Raw genomic sequence first — 7,417 nt, 5'->3', positions numbered from 1 at the left:
AAAATTCGACTATTATGGAGTAAAGCAGGTGTAGCGTAAAGTTTAATAATGGGGATTGAAGAACAGTCGAATCACTAAGCTATTTAGAAGAAAGATTTGTATTGGGAAAAAACTGAATTTATAATTGAAGGTGACGTGGCATGACACGTGGACTGGTCAAATGGTCAAAACATGATGATCAGTTAAGAGGCACGGGCAATATCAGATACGAGGAGAAGAAAGTTAAATAGGCACGAGATGCTATTCAAATGATACGAGTCTCGTATCTATTTAACTTAATTAAAGCCAGGAGGTCAGAAGGAATTGAAGATATGAATCTGATGGCATAAAGGAGTCTAAATTCAGTATTGTGTCAAATACATTAGCGAATCAGTATTGAATAGGAATAATTGTGTAACGTTTCATTTAATGTCATTTAATGCTCATAATTGCCTCTTTAAGGCTAAGGCATTATACCTTTTCCTAGAAAAATCAACTATAAAAGGAGGAGGTCTCAGCATTTGTAAGGACACGAAATATCATTGAGATTATATTGAAATACAAACTTATTTACTGCTTTATTATCCTCAAAAATTTCTTATTCTTTTCGTCTCCTGATCATCAGTAACCCGATTATTCCTCTTAATTTCTAGTTTTAACCGAAATTCTATTTTTTGATTAAACAAGATTCATGGAAGAAAATCAAATGACTCTTATTTCATAGCCTGCCATGCGAGACTAACCACTAAATTATAACTTTACAATTGTAACTTTCCATCTCAAAAAATTGTAACTTTAACTACTGTTCATTATTCCTAAAATTTTAACAAAGGAATAAGTTTCCTTCAAAGCTCCTGATAACACCTTTTAATGAACAAATCTCGACTAAATAAACATTTTGTAGAAATCTTCAAGGAAAACTCATTTTAGTTAACATTCTGGTGCCACCCTTATTAAAGGCCAAACCAGAAATCTAACACTACTGATTTCAAAGAAAAGAAATAGTGCAAATATAGGCACTCAATAATTATGATATTTGATCAACAAACACACACACACAGGCGTGCACAGTGCAAAAATAAGGAAAAAAAATATTCTGAATTAACAAAATAAAATATTGAAGAAAACAACAGAAGATTCATCATTCTTATTATTTGTACTCAAATCGTTTTCCTGCTTAGGTGAACTTTAAGACAGTAAGATGATACAAAGTATTAAACAGAGATAGAACAACAGAGATTTCGAGCTGAACAAAACTAATTCATTAAATTCAAAATCCACATGCATCTTCCATCATAGACACATTTCCTATCCAACTAACAATTCGGGGTTCAAAGGAAGTACCTGGGCAGTAGTGAAATAAACAAAATCCCCAGCAACATAAGACAGCAGCAAGAACAAGGGATGAAACCCAGAACTCCCAAACCAGCGAAATCCGAACAGAACAAGACCAAAAACAGTAGTAATTCGAGGGAAGAGCAGAAAAATAGAATCCAAATCGGTTTTCAATTCTTTTCTTCTTTTTTTTTTTTTTAATCTGATCTTTGCTTTCTGAATTATTTTTTTGATTTGATCTTCACTATCTCATGTATGTTTGTGAGGACTGCTGAGGGTGAATTGCGTGGTCAAGGAAGGTGAGGGGTGACGGATTTCCGTGTGCAGCGAAAGGAAGAAGAAGGTAACACCATGGGTGTTCTGTTGTTTGCTGAAAAATGAGAGAGGAGGAAGAAGGTCAGGTGCGCCCGTTTTTAAGGGGAAGGGGTCTATTGTATGGAAAAATCTCATCCCTTATGTGTAACCTAATCCTATCGTCTAGGTCTAGCTTTTAATTGGAAGGGTATGGGTTTTGGGCTAATAGGTTCAAGTGTATTTAGGCTAGTTGGGAAAATTTAGGCCTAATATGGTACAAGAACTAACTCAATATCCAGTTAAATCTTTTCTTCAAATTCTTTTTCTTATCTTTTCTTTTTCTTTTTCTTCAATTAAAAATCCTAAAGTTAAAATCGTAAGTTATCTAAAAATGTGAAATTAAACTAATTAACTAATTACAAAAATTATAAAAGCTACTTAATCCTAAATTAAAAGAGAAAAAATCAATAAACGGAAAAAGTGTAAAAATGAAGAATTTTTTCTGATTTTCAATTTTTATAAAACAAGTAACTACCGGTTGATCCTAAGAATGTAAGAATAAAGCCTAAATGCCATGCGTGATATTTTTGGTATTTTTCATGATTTTAATAAACTTAAACATGCACAAAAATGCAAACAATTAATAAAAATCCTACTAAATCTTATAAAATGGCAAATAATTGGAAAAAATCTATTTTTCTTTGATTTTATAGGAGCAATTCATATAGGGCAAAAATCACGTGCTCACAGTACCTACTCGGCCTGACCCTAGTACCGGGTCAAATCAATTTCAACCGGAAATTAACACTGTTACCGGTGGTATTATACATTATGATCAAAGAAAAGATAGGGAAGAATTGGTAAAAAATGGTTACTGTTATGTGCTTACCCTATAGTTTTCCTTCTAACCCTCACTTTGTGCATTATATTAGAATTTTTTTAATCCTACTTATAAAGGATAGCCTCGCACAACCGTAAAGAGCGATATTTATAAATATGAACAATATTCACTACAAGAAATTTGCTTTTTAACGATCATTTTTTAACGAAGGGACGTGAATCCGGTCGTTATAGACGTATTTATAGCGACCAACCTTTTTTCCAATCGTTAAAGATAATTTTTAATTTGACATTAACGAAATAATAACGTTCTATCCATAAAAAGCATAATATCCGGTCGTAAAAATTATAATTAATCAATAAAAAAATAGGCGCTATACTTTCCCTCTTTTTCCCCAAACTCACCCTATGCCCGCCCAATTCCCCCTCCAAAAAGACCCTTAGTCTATTGCTGATCAAAACCTAAAACTGCTATCAAAAATTTGTGTGAGGAGAGAAAATCCTTTTTCACCTCCGCCGACATTTGCTCATCTTAGAGTTTCTTCTCATCAAGGTAAGATTTGAAAATTTATCTTTTTTATATATTACTTTTGGTTCAAATTAATAGGGTTGAGATTTAGTTTTCACTTTGGTGATGTTGGTGTTCAAGAATTGTGGCATGGTCGGTTTAGAATCAAGAATTTGTTGTACGATCGATATCAATTATCTTAATTTGGGCTTAAGAATTTTTTGATTATTTTAATCTGGGCTTAAGAAATATGAATTTGCGGAATGGTCAGTTTTAATGTATAATCACCATATCATCATCTCTATCAATCTATTCTACTGCTTTTCATTTGTGTTTTTCTCTTGCTTTCTCCTTCATGGCATGACTTCTGTTTTTCTTTGTATTGAGTAAAAGATTCAGTGGTTCTCCAGTTGGGTTCTAAAAAATTTAGAGCCTTAGAAGGATAAATCTCAATGCGTGAAAATTAGGCAATGGTTTTGACGACCAAAACTTAACAGTGATTTGCATTGTTTTGGGTGTTACCATATAAAGGTATATCTATTGGGTTTTAGATATCAGCTTGGTGTTTGAGTTTTTGCTTCACTGAATTGTTATGTTTTCAGTTCACAACTTGTAGCAACAAATATTGTGATGGCTTTTTATACTTTATTTAATTTTTCACAATCTCTTATAAAGAATTATTGTCCAATATTCGATTTACTTTACATTTTGCAGTATGAACGAATATGAGGAGAAGGCAGTGTCATTGGCACTATGTCCAAAGCTCTAAGATCTCACAAATAGACTAAAGGCTGTGCACATGAGCTGCCCTTTATTTGATACAGCACGCAGGGTGAGTGATCGAATACATCAAATTTACTTCTTCTTTCTGGTGTTTTGAGTGACATGGATGCCTAAACACTGCTCATTTTTTCTCTTTGCATTTTTCAGGTGAGGAATCTGGAACGTTCTTACTTTAAGGTGGAATCTCTATTGCTCTGGCCAGCACCCTCATCCCTTCAAAGTGACTGAAAATGACACAGAGTTTCCTTTTGACCGCTCGTAATAGAAAGGAAGTCAACATGATTTTGTAGATAAACCAAGAGAACATAAACTGCTATTTATATAGAAGTTAGATTACTGGATTAAAGGTGTTTGTTGGAGTTGTGATTAAGTCGTAAGTCTTAAGCGTATCCATTCATGGTACTCTCGATGAAAATTTATTAGTTGAACAAGTGCAAGTGAATGTCAAGACTCACCCATGGTTTGAACGTGGAGACGCACAAGAGAAAGACCGGAGGGAGAAGGGTGGTTGGTAGGTGTAAAATCCAAGTTGGGTGGTCAAGGAAATGTGAGGATAGGTGAATGATTGTTTTTGATTGTAAGTTATTATTCATCGACCTGTCTTGACATTTTCAGCTGATTTTTATGTAGGTGTCCAATACCCCTAGTTAATCAACACATGGTGTTTGATCCCTTTGTCTAAAAATTGCGCACTTCCGGGTCAATTTATTTTGTGGTTCTTTACAAACATGTTTGTTACAAAATGATATTTACTTTTACACGTAAGAGAGATTTATTTTACATATAAGAGATCTAAAAAGGTCATTTTTTAATTTTAAGATTTTAAGAGGACGTGATGTACTATTACATCCAATCACCTAGATTTGTGGGACTATGATAAAAAAAATTTGCCTTGAACAGTACGAGATCATATCATATTGAATTAAATGTGAGTGATGGGAAATCATAAGTGATAAAAATCTTATTTGTGATATGATGTTATCGTAGTCCCGCAAATTTAGGTGACCGGTTGTGCTATTTGTACATCATGCCCTCGACGACGTAAGGCACATCGATCTTAATAACATATGTATAATTGATCTAGTAAAGAATTATGTCTCTTACTACAAGCAAATGCTTATATGTGATCTGGAATAGAGTAACCAACATCATTCATTTAAGAAATTAAATGGTACCATGTGATAACTATTGAATCTATGATGCAGAAGAATGCAGGTTGAAATTGTGAATAGATAACTTTGTAAAGGAACATATGTCTAGCTTAGACAGTTATCCTTGCCTTTACTTTTATGTTGGGTATTGAAAGAACTTTTTGGTTGAGGTTATGCGGGCAGTTTTGGAGGTCACAATGGGGTTGTAGGTCTAATTCACTTGAGTTTATTCACAAACCTTGGAGCTTATTGCTTATAATTCCTTTCATCTCTCAAGTTCATGTTATTTCAAAAAGTTGCAATTTTTTAAAATATCCATTTCTCTGCATTCTGTCTTTTCATTATCTTTGATTAACTAAAACCTTTTATGTGGTTAAGCTTTCTCCTATAAGGTTTTTATGGTTGGCCAGGTTTATGCTAGGTAATTTGACTTTAAATTGTCTGGTTGCAGATCTGTCCCAATTTTGCGGATGCATGGTCAAATTTAGCCAGCGCATATATGAGGAAAGGAAGGCTGAATGAGGCAGCCCAGTGTTGCCTTCAGGCTCTCGCACGTTTGGTACTAAAAAATTGAACTTCATAAAAGATTAGTTATGTGTGTCTTGCAATTGTACTTTCTTTACTGACTATGATTCTTTTAGGTTGATGCTCATAGCAATCTCGGCAATCTGATGAAAGCACAAGGTCTAGTCCAAGAGGTAAGACAGAGGATTTCAATCCACTTTGTGCTCTTCTATTTTGTTGCCTGAGATGGGCTATTTAAGTTCATGAGTGCCTTTAGGATGGTGGGGGTGTTGTAGGGGTGGGGGTGGGGTGGGGGGTGGGGGTTCTTCAGTGCTATACATAGATTTCCTATTGTACCTGAGTTGGTGCAGCATATGGTCCCGCGTTCTTCTTTTATTCCGGATTTCAACTTGCTTTGTGCAGCTTTGTGAAAATTTTGTGTGCTTATTTTATTGACTATTGCCGTATTTCGTTATTATGCTTTTGTGTGTCACGTTCTCCCCTTTTCTCGATAGTTATATGCTGTTGAGTTCCTTGTCCCTTGAGTATTTCTTTTTAGTTTTTGGTTAGGCGTACAATTGTTATGTTGAAGCATTGCGTATACAACCTACATTTTCCATCGCTTGGTCCAATCTTGCTGGCCTTTTTATGGAGGCAGGTGATCTTAACAGGGCTTTGCAATACTACAAGGTATGAATAACTTTAAATCATAGTGTACTTGAATTTACTGATCCTGATGTTGGATTTGTTTTGCATCTGAATGCAATCATGTTTGATGCCCTTTTTGTGGTTAAATCTCCTCCAGGAAGCACTCAAACTAAAACTGAACTTCTCAGATGCGTATCTGAATCTGGGAAATGTATACAAGGTAAGCCTCATGCATTGTGCTAATTGGGTCTAGTGGCTTCAAGTGCCTGGACGAGGATATGGAGAAATACAAGCATCTTCTTTGCATTTTCCAGGCTTTGGGAATGCCTCAGGAGGCTATTGTGTGTTATCAGCGTGCGCTCCAAGTACGACCAGACTATGCCATGGCTTTTGGTGAGTGCCCTCGTTTTAGTAGATAGATATCATATTCATGGAATATGATTCACTTTCAAGATGCCTTGGTGGTAAAATGGTAGGCACGCGAGACTAAAAATCTAGTGCTAAATAGCGTGGAGTCATGCCTTAAATTCAGTTCATGATGCAAATATAAAGCTGCCTGTCTCTGGGAGACTGTTTAAACAGCACACGTCTTTAATCAAGATGTTTGTGCGCAGGATTTATTGCACTATGAAAGACACTGTTTTCATCTTCAGTGCAATTTCCTATTTTTCCTTCAGTGCGGCTTGGACACCCAAATAACACATTAACACCTGGATCTCCTCTCTGCAGGCAACTTAGCTAGTGGGTACTATGAGCAAGGAAATACGAAAATGGCAATACTTAACTACAGGAGAGCTATTACTTGTGATGCTGGATTCTTGGAGGCATATAACTGAACGGGTGAGTTAAAATTCTTTACCTGAAACTTATGTTGGAATAACCTATAATTTTCCAAACAAAGTTTTAAGCTCTGCTGTTCAAAACTTCAGATTTAAAGAGATAATACCATATTATATACTTTTGTTGCCAAGTAATTGCTGCTTCGGAAATCCAAATAGAAATAGTGATACCCTTGTCATATAGTTAAAGTATTAGAAGAAATTTATGTCTCTCATGTTGTTTTGGAATTAAGAAGTTATGTCTCAAAGTGTTTAATTTATTTAAACTGATCATCCAAGATCTTATGCTTCAGATTTGCTCAATGGATTTTCAGCAAAGAATGTCTGCTTCGGAAAGCATATGGAATTTAGTCATAAATAATCTCAACAGAAGATGGGTAATCTTTTATTGTTAAGATATTTTCTCTCTCTGATTCACTTTTATTCATTTTATTGTAAATAATTGGAGAATCTCATGTAGATTGCTTTATATTAATTGACCTTTTTCTTGCACTTGAACTGTTATAGATATATGTTCATGTATCCTCATTCTAAAT

The 7,417-nt window shown here is 34.7% G+C and overlaps 1 long non-coding RNA gene across 1 annotated transcript; it reads left to right on the top strand.

Moving 5' to 3' along the window:
- On the top strand, window positions 6,220-6,792 carry LOC109226247. Its single transcript, XR_002068017.1, has 3 exons — window positions 6,220-6,262; window positions 6,357-6,435; window positions 6,772-6,792. It is a non-coding gene; the product is annotated as an uncharacterized LOC109226247 (long non-coding RNA).

This window comes from Nicotiana attenuata, chromosome 5, assembly GCF_001879085.1.
Source record: "Nicotiana attenuata strain UT chromosome 5, NIATTr2, whole genome shotgun sequence".
Classification (NCBI taxonomy): domain Eukaryota; kingdom Viridiplantae; phylum Streptophyta; class Magnoliopsida; order Solanales; family Solanaceae; genus Nicotiana; species Nicotiana attenuata.
The sequence above is the reverse complement of the archived record's forward strand: the minus strand, read 5'-3'. Positions and strand labels throughout refer to the sequence as shown.